Source organism: Pezoporus occidentalis, unplaced genomic scaffold, assembly GCF_034315485.1.
Source record: "Pezoporus occidentalis ecotype Australia unplaced genomic scaffold, CSIRO_AGI_Poc_V1 ctg197, whole genome shotgun sequence".
Lineage (NCBI taxonomy): Eukaryota > Metazoa > Chordata > Aves > Psittaciformes > Psittacidae > Pezoporus > Pezoporus occidentalis.
The window spans coordinates 1,198,856-1,215,277 of NW_026913822.1; positions in this window are offsets into that span (position 1 = coordinate 1,198,856).

Below are 16,422 nucleotides of genomic sequence, written 5' to 3' on the forward strand. Positions count from 1 at the left end.
TACTACTGGTGTATACGCACTTGAGTTGCTTCACAGCTCTCTTGCTTGTTTGCTAGGATGATGGCTAGAGGCAATCAAATGGGGGCCAGTAGTACAATGCTCCTTTGAACAATGTTTCACAGAAAAGACATCTGTTGTGCATATGATCTGTCTTTCAAGAACTAAAAGAGGTGCTACCAACATTTCACTTCCTCATACAAATCTCTAGGTTCCTTAAATTCCACATATATTCCACCATAAATAGTATAGTTTCCTTGTGAAGACACACAGTTTGATTTAGGTATTAAAGGCATGTTGAAATTCATACATCCATACTGGATAAGACATTTCTTCATCTGCAGGGCCTATATAAATATTGTTCTAGGGGAAATTCAGCTGAACCAGCAATTAGGAAAACTGAGTTTGCTGAAGGAAAATCTATTTCTTGCTTCTTGGCTACAGTATTAATAAGTGAGGTGTGAAATTCCCCTTTCATGACATGGTATTTGCAAGTAACTCAAAGCAAAATATTTGTGCTACATTCTATTCAACTTACTCACTCCATTAGTCTTACCACCTTCAAGGAGGCTAGTGCTGTGCATACAGCAAGTGAGATTTGTCTCTTTATTCTACTTTAGCCAACTGCAGTTTGGTTTTGCACAACAGGCCAGGAAGACAGATACATGCATTAAATTTAAATTGTGTTAACTTCTCCTAACCCTAACTGCTGCTAACATTCAGGTTGGGGTTTCGTTGGTGCTGCTGCCTTGCACAATAGTTCTGGTACTGCAGCTGCAACTGGTTTATATATATAAAATATGTATTCATTAATATATATATTTTGAAATATATTTCCAAAATACAGAGGCATCAGAGGCATTGGAAGAGTCCCATTTTTCAATCAGTTTTGGGTTTACATGATTACATACCTGAAGACAAAACTTGAATGCCTCATTTCTGCAGGGCCAGTGGCAAAATGGTGTTACAGAAATATTTAGGGGTCTGCAAGATGAGATAGGAGGTAGTGCTACAAGACAAATCAGAGAAGCACTTAAATTTAAATGAGCAGGAGAGAAAATGGGCCATCCAATACATAGCATAGTACCAACAGAGAAATGTCATCTACAAGAAAAACGCTTGCAAAAAATCTGGAGAGGGGCTTTGGGCAAGGGTCTGTAGGGGCAGAACAAGGAGGAATGGCTTTAACCTGAAGAGGGGAGATTGAGATGAGATCTTAGGCAGAAGTTCTTCCCTGTGAGGGTGCTGAGGCCCTGGCATAGGTTGCCCAGAGAAGCTGTGGCTGCCCCATCCCTGGCAGTGTTCAAGGCCAGGTTGGATGGGGCTTGGAGCAACCTGGTGTAGTAGAAGGTGCTCCTTCCCGTGGCAGGGGGCTGGAACTGTATGAGCTTTGAGGTCCCTTCCGACCTAAACCATTCTATGAGTCTATGTGTGTTTGCAAACACAATGGACACCAGTGGCCATTCAGTTAATCCTGCCACTGAAAAGCACCTGATACCAGCCATTGCTAACACAACCTTGTATAGGGAAAGGCCAGTGTTATATTGAAGATTGAATGCCCTAAGCTCTGTGTCTTGTAAGGAGGGAGTACTTGCTTTGGATAAGCTACAGCCTTCTTATTTAATAATAATTTTAAAAAGTTTTTAGCCCCTGTGGGTTTCTGCAGCATTTTGACATAAGTTGCCAAAAATTTCAATTATTAAGGCGCTTTCCAATACTAATCTACTTAGTTGATATCTTACAGTTCTGCATATGTATGTGAGGGTTTGCAATTTCAGCTTTAAATACATATAAAATTTATTCTGACTTCCCTATCGCAGCTCTCTTCTCTTCTGTTTTCAGCAGAGTGACGGTGGTGGGTGACTACTGTTGGGGCACGCTGTGATAAGAGCCACTGCTGCTGAGCCTTTTAGTGGCAAGTGCCTCTAAGCCAGAGCTGCATGGAGCAGCAACTCAGATGGGCCGATGCAGCTGACTCAGGCAACACAACTTGAAACATATTAATGAATTCAGATCTTGAGCAGGCTGACGGCACTGGGTTCACAAATCCCTCCTAAAACACACAGGATTGATGTTGTACTTTAATTAGCAGCCTGGTTGATCCCAGACTTCCAAAAGAGTGATGCTGCAGTGATGTCAATAAAGTAAACAACACCATCGCAAGAGCCACTCTTCAGCCTGGCAAACCTCTGTCAGGTTTCCATGTTGGCTATTTATCCATCCCACAGCATTTGGTGACTGCTGGTAATGGATTTTTTGTTTGTTTTATAAAGTTTCATTCAAAGCTTTGAAGAACCTTGGCAGCGCTTAAGTGAGAGCAGCTCATGGTGGAAAATGAAAGTCAAACAGCAAATGGTCAGGGTGTGGCAACAGCCTGTGAGCTTGAAGGATTCAGTATTCCAAGATGATACTTTAGTTAGTTCACTGTAATAAGAAATAATTCTGCAGATCTAATCTGATTCTAACATACTGAAATGCTAATGTGCCTTTGGGTCTGAAGAACTCACAAAAGAGTGATGCAGGCATTGTGTCGACAGTGGCATTGCCTACATTAAGATTTTCACAAACACATCCAAGGGAAAAAAAAATTAAAAAAAAGCAGAAATAATTCTTCTTCTCAAAAAGGAACAGACTGTACTAACTTATTACAAGTCTATGGGCATATGAATAATCTTCCTCCTCTGATTCCTTATGCACTTTAGTAATCCCCATCTCCTCTGCTCCTTGAGCTGGCTGAGCTTGTGCACTGTGTACAAAATACATACCCTAGCTCATGCCCCCACTTCACAAATTTGCATGTTGAAACCCACCTAAATTCATATTTAAGCATCCAGTTTCCAAAGCCTTACAGCCTCTGAAAAATACTTCTGCAAGTTTGACACCAGATTGTGTGTTTGACACTCCTCAACATAGAAATAATAATTAAAAGTAAAGCATAATCGAAGTAAAAAATACAAACTTGCCTGGCATTAGTTGTCATTGCCTACATCTCTATCAACTCTTTCATGGTGAGGAAAAATGAAAGAAAAATGATAAAAAAATATTGCTAGAAGTATCTACAGTGTGGATATTATTTAACAAATCACATTGAAGGTTGACCATCTCTCTTAGACGCTTTCTGCTGTGATCATTGAAAGGAACATGTGCAATAACAGGGCACAAAGGGAGATGTTTTTGGAAACCCTCATGTCCTAAGTGGCGCTCTTATCACTTGGCGAACGATGAACTCGAAAGGCAGCAACTATGTCAGCCCTTACACTGCTTTGTGTGGTGTTTGCTCCTCTGCCAGGGTTGTCCCCTTAAAATTAAGCAGAAGGACCAGTGAAGAACTCAGTCTTTTTTTTGCCAGAAAGCTGCCATCTTTCTTAATATATACACACAGCCCTTGACAGGGCGATGTGCTCCTTGCTACGGAGTTCCCGTTGTGTAAGCTCTTTCAGTAGTTTTTAAACAGGACGGAAATATAGTCTTGTCCTGGGTTCAGCAGTAGCAGTTTGGAGGAACGGGTTATCCACCCCTTATTCCATACCATTCACGTCGTGCTCAGATCCCACATTTTCAATACACCATCGCTCTCCCACATATATACATCCATATACATACAGAGCAAGAGGAAAAGATCATTTTCTTAGTGCATGGACCAATCCCTATAATGCTGCCGAGTCCATTCGGTCCATGATGTTCAAAGTTCATTCTCTGTTGGGATGATGGCTGGAGGGAAGTCAGGCCCAGTCGCTGGTGACCTGGAGACATCTAGTTGATGGGCTATAAAAGTATTACACAGCAGGCAACAGCATACAATTGAGTTCACTGGTTGTTTTCCCCTAAAATCAAATCCTCTTGAGGTATACATCGGACTTCCCCATCTTCCCGCATTACCCACCAAGTATATCCAGGTCCCTGAGCAAAAGCAATCCCACGAGTGGGTTTGCCTTTACCTGAAGCAGGAATAACCCAGACTGTCTTCCCCAGCAAATTCTTCATATGCACCACAGGAACTTTGTCCCCCTCAACAATATGTAAAAGTTCTGACTGGGCTGGGCCAGCCCTGTTGGCAGATCCTCTGGTGTTGACCAACCAGGTGGCCTTTGGTAAGTGTGTATCCCAATGCTTGAAAGTTCCCCCACCCATTGCTCTCAGTGTAGTTTTTAACAGCCCATTGTACCGTTCGATTTTCCCAGAGGCTGGTGCGTGGTAGGGGATGTGATATACCCACTCAATGCCATGCTCTTTGGCCCAAATATCTATAAGGTTATTCCGGAAATGAGTCCCATTGTCTGACTCAATTCTCTCCGGGGTGCCGTGTCGCCACAAAATCTGTTTCTCAAGGCCCAGGATAGTGTTCCGGGCAGTGGCATGGGGCACAGCATGTGTTCCCAGCCACCCGGTGGTTGCTTCCACCATGGTAAGCACATGGCGCTTGCCTTGGCGGGTTGGTGGCAGTGTGATATAGTCAATCTGCCAGGCCTCCCCATATTTATACTTCAACCATCGTCCTCCATACCAAAGAGGCTTTAACCGCTTGGCTTGTTTAATTGCAGCACATGTTTCACACTCATGAATAACCTGGGCAATAGTGTCCATTGTTAAGTCCACCCCTCGATCACAGGCCCATCTATATGTTGCATCTCTGCCCTGATGGCCTGAAGTGTCATGGGCCCACCGGGCCAAAAATAATTCACCTTTATGTTGCCAATCTAAGTCCATCTGAGCCACTTCAATCTTAGCCGCTTTATCCACTTGTTGGTTGTTCTGGTGTTCCTCAGTGGCCCGACTCTTGGGTACATGGGCATCTACATGACGTACCTTCACCACCAGGTTCTGCACCCAGGCAGCAATATCTTTCCACAGTGCAGCAGCCCAGATGGGTTTACCTCTGCGTTGCCAGTTGCTCTGCTTCCATTGCTTCAACCACCCCCACAGGGCATTTGCCACCATCCATGAGTCAGTATAGAGATAAAGTACTGGCCACTTTTCTCGTTCGGCAATGTCCAGGGCCAGCTGGATGGCTTTCACCTCGACAAACTGATTCGATTCACCCTCTCCGTCAGCAGCTTCTGCAACTTGTCGTCCAGGACTCCATACAGCTGCCTTCCATCTCCGATGCTTTCCCACAATACGGCAGGACCCATCAGTAAACAAGGCATACTGCTTTTCACTTTCTGACAGTTTATTATATGGTGGGGCCTCTTCAGCACGCACTGCCTCCTCCTTTGGTGACATTCCGAAATCTTTGCCCTCTGGACAGTCCATGATGACTTCTAGAATGCCTGGACGACTGAGATTTCCTCTTCGAGTTCGTTGTGTAATTAGTGCAGCCCATTTACTCCATGTAGCATCAGTTGCATGATGTGTAGAGGAGACCCTGCCTTTGAACATCCAGCCCAGCACGGGCAACCGGGGTGCCAGGAGGAGCTGTGCTTCAGTGCCAATCACTTCCGAAGCAGCTCGAATACCTTCATAGGCTGCCAGTATCTCTTTCTCAGTTGGGGTATAGCTGGCCTCAGATCCTTTGTATCCCCGACGCCAAAAGCCGAGGGGTCGACCTCGAGTCTCCCCTGGAGCTTTCTGCCAGAGGCTCCAGGTAGGACCGTTCTCCCCAGCTGCAGTGTACAGTACACTTTTTACATCTGGTCCGGTCCGGACAGGTCCAAGGGCTACTGCATGAACTATCTCGCATTTAATTTGCTCAAAGGCTTGTTGTTGTTGCTCAGGGCCCCATTTAAAATCATTCTTCTTCCGGGTCACATGATAGAGAGGGCTTACAATCGAACTGTAATTTGGGATGTGCATTCTCCAGAACCCCACTGCACCCAAGAAAGCTTGCATTTCTTTCTTATTAGTTGGTGGAGACATTGCTGTTATCTTGTTGATCACATCTGTGGGGATCTGCCTACGTCCATCTTGCCATTTTATTCCCAAAAATTGAATCTCCTGTGCAGGTCCCTTGACCTTACTCTGTTTTATGACAAAACCGGCTTTCAGCAGGATTTGGATTATTTTCCTCCCTTTCTCAAACACTTCTTCCGCTGTATCGCCCCACACAATAATGTCATCAATGTATTGCAGGTGTTCTGGAGCTTGCCCCTGTTCCAGTGCAGTCTGGATCAGTCCGTGGCAAATGGTAGGGCTGTGTTTCCACCCCTGGGGCAGTCGGTTCCAAGTGAACTGGACACCCCTCCAAGTAAAAGCAAACTGTGGCCTGCACTCTGCTGCCAAAGGAATTGAGAAAAATGCATTGGCAATATCAATCGTGGCGTACCACTTGGCTGCCTTTGACTCTGGTTCATACTGAAGTTCTAGCATGTCCGGTACGGCAGCACTCAATGGTGGTGTGACTTCATTCAGGCCACGATAGTCTACTGTTAGTCTCCATTCTCCATTAGACTTTCGCACTGGCCATATGGGGCTATTAAAGGGTGAGCGGGTCCTGCTGATCACCCCCTGACTCTCCAGTCTATGGATCAGCTGATGAATGGGAATCAGGGAGTCTCGGTTGGTGCGATATTGCCGCCGGTGCACTGTTGTGGTTGCAATTGGCAATTGCTGTTCTTCAACTTTCAGCAACCCCACAGCAGAGGGATCTTCTGAGAGACCAGGCAAGGTGGACAGCTGCTCAATTTCCTCAGTCTCCAAAGCAGCAATACCAAAAGCCCACCGGTACCCTTTTGGGTCTTTGAAGTACCCTCTCTTGAGGTAGTCTATGGCGAGGGTGCATGGAGCCTCTGGACCAGTCACAATAGGGTGCTTTTGCCATTCCCTCCCAGTCAGGCTGATTTCAGCCTCCAGCACAGTCAACTCTTGGGATCCTCCTGTTACTCCAGAAATACAGATGGGTTCCACCCCTTGACAGCTTGATGGCATCAGGGTACACTGTGCACCGGTATCTACTAGAGCCTTATACTTCTGTGGGACTGATGTGCCAGGCCATCAGATCCACACAGTCCAGTAAATCCGATTGTCCTCTACCTCCACCTGGCTGGAGGCAGGGCCCCTGTAATGGTCGTCACAGCGTTGGACACTTAAGTCCTGGTAAAAGGGATTATTCTTCGTTATCACAGGAGCTGGAGTAAAATCAGCTCTTCCACTCCATCTGGGAAACTGCTCACCAGAGACTGAAGCCGTAGCTCTCATGGGACGATCAGTCTTGGCCCTTGCTCCCCTCTTCAGTTCACTCACCCGTTCCTCCAAAGCTGAAGTAGGTTTTCCATCCCACTTTGTCATGTCTTCTCATGATCCCGCAGGTAAAACCATAGGATACCCCGTGCCGTATACCTCCTGTATCTCCTCTCTTGAACAATAGGACGCCTTTTGTTAATAGATGAGATGTGTGTTGGTACACGTGAGGAGCTGGATAAAACAGATAGATCGTCCCTCAATTGTTTGAGGTCCTGGGACAGTTTTTCCACAGCTGAGATGATGGAAGGGGTGAGGTTGTCTTCGAACTCTCGGAGTTTATGAACCATTTCATCCACTGTTAAGGGTACTATGTCATTCCAGGTTACTGTTGCCAATGAATGGGCATATGACGACGGTGCATTCCGTGTAAGTTTTCGCCACATGGGTTGTGTACATTCAACTTCGTCTGGATCTATAGGTGTATCCCCGTTATTTGGCTTGATGTGATAGAGCATCTCTACGATGGCCGATTCCCTCAGAAACTGGATACTTTGTCTGTAGTAGTGCACTTGGCCGAACGACTAATAACATCGTCCTTGTATGGAAACCTTTCTTTCACAGCTGCCAAGAGCCGCCTCCAAAGGCTGAGGGACTTTTTCTCTCTTGCAATTGCTTTGTCAATTCCCCCTTCTCTAGCAAGTGATCCCAGCTGCTTGGCTTCTGTACCTTCTAGTTCGTGACCATCGGCCCCATTGTCCCAGCATCGGAGTAACCAGGTGATGATGTGCTCCCCTGGTTGATGGGTAAAATCTTTTTGCATATTCCATAGCTCGGTTGAGGTCCGACGTCGAGAAGTTACCTCTTCTTCTTCTTCTTCTTCTTCTTCTTCTTCTTCTTCATCATGTGATGATGACTCCTGATCAGATTCTGGACCGGGTGGTGAATTCATTGGTTCTTCATCTCGCTTCACCCTTTTTGCCTCCTTTTTACTTGTTCTCTTGCGTACAGGGGCAACCGATATTGGTACGAAGGTGTCCTCTGGTTTGGCTGCAGTGATTATCACTGGGAGTGGTGTAGCTGCTGTGCTTGGAGCTGGCGTAACCACGCTGTCTGTTGCAGTTGAAGTTTGAGCAGCTGCTGTACTTGCCACTGGGGTAGCTGCTCTGTTCATTGAGGCCAAAGTTTGAGTAGCGACTGTACTTGTTGCTGGGCGTGGTGTAGCTGCTGTGCTTGGAGCTGGGGTAACCGTGCTGTCTGTTGCAGTTGAAGTTTGAGCATCTGCTGTACTTGCCGCTGGGGTAGCTGTGCTGTTCATTGCAGCCAAAGTTTGAGTAGCGACTGTTGCTTTGCCCTCAGATCCGCCGACATTCTTTTCCTTTTGAAGGCGCTGGATAGTGTTGAACAAGGCCCTATAAGCATAGGCCAAGCCCCAGCACGTTGCCGTGATTTGTCCATCTCTGGTATGGCCAGAATGACCACACACCTCATTTAAGTGTTTTACTAATTCTTCTGGATTTTGCAGTTGTTCGGTAGTGAAATTCCAAAGTACTGGAGGGGCCCACTGACCTAGATACTTGCCCATACTGTCCCACACACCCTGCCACTCATGGCTGTCCAGCCTCAGGGAAAATCTCTTGGTCCTCCTACATTGTCGTTTGACCCCAGACAAGACCCAAACCTGACTCTGCTTAACTCTTAAAATCAGTCGAGGGCAAAACACACTCTGTATGCGTGCTAGCATGGTGACTCCCATCACCATCAGCAAACAAGTCTCAACAGCATTAAAAGGCCATTCAAAAACTTCAAAACTCTCAAATGTAAGTGGTCTGGGGGGAGGACTGGGAGGGTAAAAGGATGTCTCCTTCACAGGTTGAGCACCTGAGAAGGAGAAAAAAGATGTGTGATTGCTAAGCACTTCTACTATATACCTCCCAAAGTATAAAGGTGGTGACCACACTGGGAACATAAGCCAGATCAGTTTCATGATCAATGATTCTATTGCATTACAAGTCATTACCATAAAGTACAATGGGACAAAAACCTTAGCCCAAGCCCCACACTTGAAAAACACTAATACAGCAAATACCGGATGGACGTAAGATACGATATACTGAAACTGTGAGATCAAGAGGAACAACCTTGAGAGCCAATAAATCAGCATTGTGACGAGTGACTATTAATCCGGTCAGATCTGTTCTTATCTCAACCCCTTGTGCCCCACGTTGGGCGCCAAAAAAGAGCTGTCGTGGTTTAAACCCAGTCAGGCAATTTGTTCACTCACTCCCAGTGAGTGGTGCTGAGCTGACAGCAATCGAGGTCCGTGTCCCGTCCCCCCCCCCCCACCGGGGTTCTCCCCCACTCCTGGAGGAACGGGGAGGGGGATCGAAAAAAAAAGTGCGACTCCCACGGGGTGAGACAAGAACAGTCCAGCAACCAATGTACAACACAAATCACCACCGCTACTATCAACGACAACAATGATAAGGGAAAATAACAAGGGAAGAGAATACGATACCACCAGCCAAGAGAACAAGTTCCACCCGGAAGCCCGTGTCCTTCCGGGTAACTCCCAGTCACCCCCCACCCCAGCCATGACGTGCTGTGGTATGGAATACCTCCCTGGCTAGCCTGGGTCAGGCGCCCCATCTCTGCTTCCTCCCGGCTTAACCTCCTCCCTGGCAGAGCATGAGCCTCACAAAGTCCTTGGTCAGGGTAAACATCACTTAGCAACAACTGAAAATATCGACTTCACCAACACTGTTCTCAGGCTGGAAGTCAAAACACAGCACTGCACCAGCTACCACAAAGGAAAAACATGACTGCTACTGCTGAACCCAGGACAAGTCTGCTTGTCAAATACGAACTGGACACATATAAAATGTACTCAGAATTCTTTATAGATTCACTGTATTTTATAAAGTATCTAGTTTCACACGCTCCAAGAGGTCAAAAAGCAATATCAAAAGAGAAAACTCCGAGATCAGGTCTTCTGCACTGGGCAGTACCACACACAGGCAAATAGTGGGTGAGTCATATCTGCTGTTTCTTGACTCTGGGTTAAAATTGGAACATAAAATATGTCAATCTACTAACGTAAATTTTCCACAAATCATGGCTGGCTTGAGTTATATGGCACACTTTATTTCCCCCACTGCAGGTATATTTGAATTCAAGTAGGCTGTCAAGTAAATATTTAAAAGTGAAATGTATAAATGAAGACAAAGGGCAGTCACTAAATGCTCATGTTATGGCTCTTTTTCGCAGCATAAGAGCCAAAAGATTATCTTGCAAATATAAAAGGATATCTTGATTAAAAATAACATGTACTACTGTAAAGTGTCTCGAGCAGTGAATAAACATTTGGAGTACTTAGAGTTTTAAAATTTAAAAGAAAATATTTCGTGATTAGATATTGTCTGCTTTGCTTGGTTATATCATTGTTCAGGGTATGCCGAATGCCAGAAGATGCAAAAGAATTAATAATAAATTAATTATTAATAAAATGTAATCACAGTGGAAGACTGTGGAATACTAAATGTATAGAGTAAGAATTGCCTAGGAATAATGGTGAAGAAGAAATTGTTAAAAAATACTATTTTTTTTAAGTTTTTTTGAGACTTTCTCTTTTGCTTTTTGATCATAGGCTAAGTTACAGCCATCTGTCTGTTTCTGCATCTATCTAAATATGTGCCTGAATACATTTTGGGAAGTTATGTCTAATTTACCAGGCCAGCAGAAAGCCACATCTACTCTCAATGCATTCACTTTTTAGCGCTTCAGATAAAGGGGTCAAGGTCATAGCTGAGCCAGCTTGTAGAATTGAATCACAGTAACTTTCCTAGGTTGAGAAATGTAGGTAGGAGTTTTGCTCTGTGATTCATTTCTTTTTAAGTTCCATCTCTCATGCGTGAGAATATTTTTAAGCTCTCCCTTTGTTTAGATCTTCCTGAGCAAAACTTTTTGTTAGCACTGAGAAAACAAAAATTGGCCAGGTTTAAAAGTGCTGTGGTAGGTTTTGAGTGCCTTGTTCTGTATTTCAGGTGATCCAAGGAAAAATTTGCTCAGCAGATTCTTGGAGATGTGATGGTCAGTCCAACTACAAATAAAAATCTCATGTTTCCAAAGGAAACCATGGAATTTAATACAAAGAGCTTTCATCACCATACATGAAGTACTGAAGTTATCATGTTGCAAGATCTGTCTGAAATTTAGTCAAATGTATCACCTTAAATTAGAACAATAATCGTGGAGATTAAAATTTCACCTTTTTTGAAGCCTACTGGTTGGAAGCTATGCCAGGTGCATGGGTTAGCTACCCAAACCTGCTTTTGTTAAGGAAAATGCTAACACCAACAGGCAGAAAACATAGATGAGCTAGCATCCCAAGCTGTTAGTGATGGAGATACTGCACAAGTGACAATTTAATTAGTAAGGCATTCTTTCTCTATTGATCCATGTGGACCATTAACAATCATTAAAGTTTTTGACTTTACAGGACGATAGCATAAGGGACTGGGCACTGGAAGGTTATAGGACACACAGATAAAACTTACAATTAGATGAATTTACAGGGCAGGTACCATACGTTGTGCTGTGCTATCCTATGGGAAGTGTGTACAGCACAGTTGTTTGCAGAATCCACAGTTTAGTGGCAGCTAGCCCCCCCGATCTACCCTATCAACAGCAGCAAATTTTCCAGGAAAAGAATGTTCCAGTGCCAAACCCCCCAAAACACAAAAAGTTCCAAGAAGAGGTATCATACAGTGTGTGTTATTGCTTTGATGTACAATTTCAGGTCTCTTGCCACTGAAATTAGGGCATAAGCATACCATTGTTTTTTAAAACTTCAGGACTTGTAGAAGTACACCTTAAAAATGAGGTAAGGGAGTAACCAGACCATTTGCAAAGCTCTTTTTTTTTCACCGACTACTACATAGCAGCTTCTTCTCTTGAAAGAAATGATAGTAACTGAATTTAAGATGCTATTTTTATTTTGTGAAATGAAGCATAATTATTTTGAACATTTTCTAGAAGAGCACTTTGTAACCCAGGAAAATTATAGTGTAGTAACAACATAATACCGTAAGATATTATCTCATTCTGAATAGTACTGCCTTTGTGTATATTCAGAATGTATTTTTATAAATTAAGCAGAAATATAAATGACTCACAATTGTGTTTTGGGGAAGCAAAAAGACTCGGGGACCTATGAAAGACCAGGAAGTACTCAAAAAATCATCTTGTAACTCCTGAGAGGCTTTCAGATGTGGGATACTATTTTGAGACTCCATTAGCTTGCTTTATAACTGTTTTATAACCCACATGACAAAACAGCAGTAGTTTAGTTTTGATATACATGTTCATGTATTTCTTTGGAAATTATTACTACTTTTATTTTCTAAATTGGGGGAAATTCCAAATCATGTGGCACTTGTTTCATACATTCAACCTCTGCCTGAGTTCACTGCTTATATTTACAGCCTGTGTTTCACAGTGTGTGCTGTTGCTTCAACATTTTATTTAGCAAAATAGAAATAGAGGAAGAAATAAAGGCACCAAATGTGAAGTATAGCCAGAAGGCTTTGACAGAAATAACAGCAGGGCTACTTCATCTTTACAATGTTTGATTCAGTGACATTGCAACTGACAAGGTTTCTGCTTTGAACATTTAATTCTGTAATTTAAAGTACAATTCAATACAACATAAAAAGGAGGAATGTCTAATTTGGTCACACATATGAATCCAAAAGTTTAAAGTTATATAAACACTAGTGTACCTTATCATATTTTTGAGTATTTTCTATGCAAACCTGTTATCTCCATTTAAAAAAATAGTAGTAGTCAGGCCTTAACATGCTTTGTAGATGCCTGAAACTTAACTAATACTTTATAGTACAATTGTTTATTGCTGGAACATGATAACTAGAATTTTTAATTCACGACATCTACATAAATTTTACAGAATTTCAGGAAGAGGTCAAAGCATAACAGTAACATTCCAAAGTCATTCAGAAATAACAGAAAAATTTATTTGGTCAGAGAATCTTTGTCCACTGTATTGCTATATTCAGTTTCATAAGTTAGATTATAGAAGGAAATATTCAATTAGGTAAAAGAGACTGCAGGAATGTAAAAGTTCAAAATTTCTGAGTGACTCTTTGAATAAAGAGAGAACTATGATCTTCTCATTGTTATCTGTATTTCTCTTCATGGATACAACATTTTGTCACATCAGCTTTGTATTAGTTACACATATGGTGAAAAAACATTATTCTCAAACAACATCATAGTTCCCACCTCCTTGCAAAAGGCAATATTATTATTATAATTACATGTGGTTTCACTTACGAATCCTGATAATATAAAACCTGATGCTATGAAAACAAAGTGCCTGGACAGTCTTGAAAGGTTTGCCTGCAGCACGTTATGAAAAAAGGGACAGAGATTATTGACTGGAAATAACAAGACAACAACTTGACTCCACAGTAATAACAATGGCAATCATGAAGGAAGAGAGTGGGGAAATATTTCTAGCCCTGTTACACCTTGTGGTGTCTCCAGTGAGACCTAATTGCCCTGTAATGTAGTTTTTAAAATCAGAATAATTGGATTTACTCTTAGCTGAAGCTGGTACTGTAAAATCCAGATTGCATAGGAAGATACAACTGACCTGCAAGAGGCATCAATTTCACTACTGTTGGAGGTGTTCTGGCTGTCTAGTGCTGCAGTGCCTAGGTAGCAGAATATCTGGACATTGCAGGTCCCTGAGCTATGGCAAATAAATGCATTTTTCAGAGATGAACTAGTTGTATTCACTGGGTATACCTACTCTGTGCCAGCTGCTCTGTGGGAGTTTAATATTAAATTCCTTCACCTTTCTGATATGGGAAGTAGACATGATCATGTTCAGTTGACCCTAAAAATGATATTCAGAATTACATGGCACCTTAGAAGATGCATGAGAAGAGATGCTGTGCAAACATACAATGCAATAAATGCTCTAGAACTTGCAGATCCATTCATTTCCACTCTTTCCAGGTCATCAGGAGAGTGGAGAGGGCATTTAATAAAACAAAAAGGTGGAAAATTAGAGAATGATATATTAAAAAAATGAAAATCTTTCACACAAGATCTATAAAAACAAAGAGGTTCTTGGAAGACAAGAATGTAATAAGATTTAAGAAGGATTAGACCTTCATATGTATATCTGGAAGAGTCAGGCATATAATTAAAGGTATCAAGCATTTAAGAAGGGCTATTAAGACTTGCATTCCAGCATTACACCAATCTCTATTAATGAAAGTATATCTACATGTGCTTGTACACGCAGATGTGGGGTGGCTCTGCTGGTACTCTGATGCTAGTGGACATGAAACAGATTCACCTGCAGCAGCCCAGTGGAAACAGCATGAAGCTGAGTGAGGAATATTGAGCAGAACTGTCATGTTGCAAAAAAAACAGTAAAACCTAGAGATCTGGCAATTATGACCATCCAAGGGTGGTAGAGAGACCCTGGCAGTAATAGCAATATTCTGAACCATGGTAAGTGTCCTGGGTTCAGCAGTAGCAGTCATTTTTCTCCTTCTTGGTAGCTGGTGCAGTGCTGTGTTTTGACTTTCAGCCTGGGAACAGAGCTGATAACAGTGATGTTTTGGTTTGGCCAAGGACTTTGTGAGCCTCATGCTCTGCCAGGGAGGAGGGGAAGCCGGGAGGAAGCAGAGACAGGACACCTGACCCAAACTGACCAAAGAGGTATTCCATACCACAGCACGTCATGCCCGGGATGTAACGGGGAGTTAGCCGGAAGGGCTGGGAGTCTGCAGGGTCGGAGGAGGTATGGGTCGGTGCTTGGTCAGGCTGGGGGGGGGCGAGTTATTGGTCGGTTGGTGGTGAGGTGTTGTATTCTCTTCCCTTGTTATTTCCTTTATCATTATTATTACCGGTGGTAGCAGTAGTGATTTGTGTTATACCTTAGTTACTAAACTGTTCTTATCTCAACCCGTGGGAGTTGCATTCTTTTTGACTCTCTGTGCCTCCGGGAGCAGGGGGAGGGCAAGAAGGGGGGGAAGTGAGTGAACAAATTGCCTGACTGGGTTTAAACCACGACAGTAAGTAATAGCAATGTTCCAGAGTGATAATGTTCCCTTTCCCAATCTGCATCTTTCACAGACATCATTCCTGTATCTCACAGATGTCCCTGGTTTCAGCAGTTGTGTAAGGTGAGTGCAAAAGCAGAGCTACCCTGTGCTTTGAGAAAACATGTCACAACATGCAGGATCCAGAGATCCTGCTTTATTTGTCTCTGGGCTTTAACAAATTTATGAATGCCCCTCTTGGATGTTGCTGCAGAGGTAAGATGGCCGCTACAGTAAATGCTGCATTGTCAAATGTTAGTTTAAATTTCTCAAAATCAAATTAATATTAGGTTACTTCTATAATTTATTAGGTATTCCAGGGATACTGTATATTCAAGAAAAGCTTTTTCCTCTTCAAAACTGTTATGGCTACTTGCCCAATAAGAAAGTATTCATACATTCACACAGACATGAAAAAAAGTAATTCACAGCTTATTTTCTTGATTTGATTACATGACTTTTGATAATCATTCCAGATGACTTTTGAAACAGCTCAGAGAGGATGAGCAGTGTTTTGTTTCTTTGTAGGTGGTAGGGAGTTTTTTTGCACCAGTTTCATCTCACCATTAGAGCTCGACACAGGCAATGACTGAGCTGGGACAAGGAATTGAGCATTCTCCCACAGTGCTGTTACAGGTGCTGTAACCCATGGAAGAAGGAAGGAGCTTATTGTAATATATGTGCTGTACTGGTTGGTGGAAGTTATTGGACAAGACTTACAAAACTGGTTGTTCAGAAGGAGGCTCAGGAGTTGAAGCAAGTAGATTGAGTTTCAAAATCTAGAAGGAGTGTTTCACCATGCTCTTTGTCAAGCCTAGTGCTTTATGGCACCTAGAATGTGGTTCTTGATTATATTTTTATTACTATATGCTCCATCTCTAGCAGTGTTCAAGGCCAGGTTGTATGAGATTTGGAGCAACTGGGTCTAGTGGAAGGCGTCCTTGTCCTTGGCAGAGGGGTGGAACTACACGGTGTTTAAGGTCCCTTAATGGTCCAGACCATTCTATGGTTCTGTGATTCTATGATTTTTAAAAGCATTTACAAATCTTGGGATCTTTTCTTCCCTGGTCATTTCTGTGAATATATTTTGGGGTTCTACATTGTTTTAGTTCTTTTCCAGGATGACCTGCCCATCTGTGTGCTGCACACCGTCATTAAAAGTGTGACCATT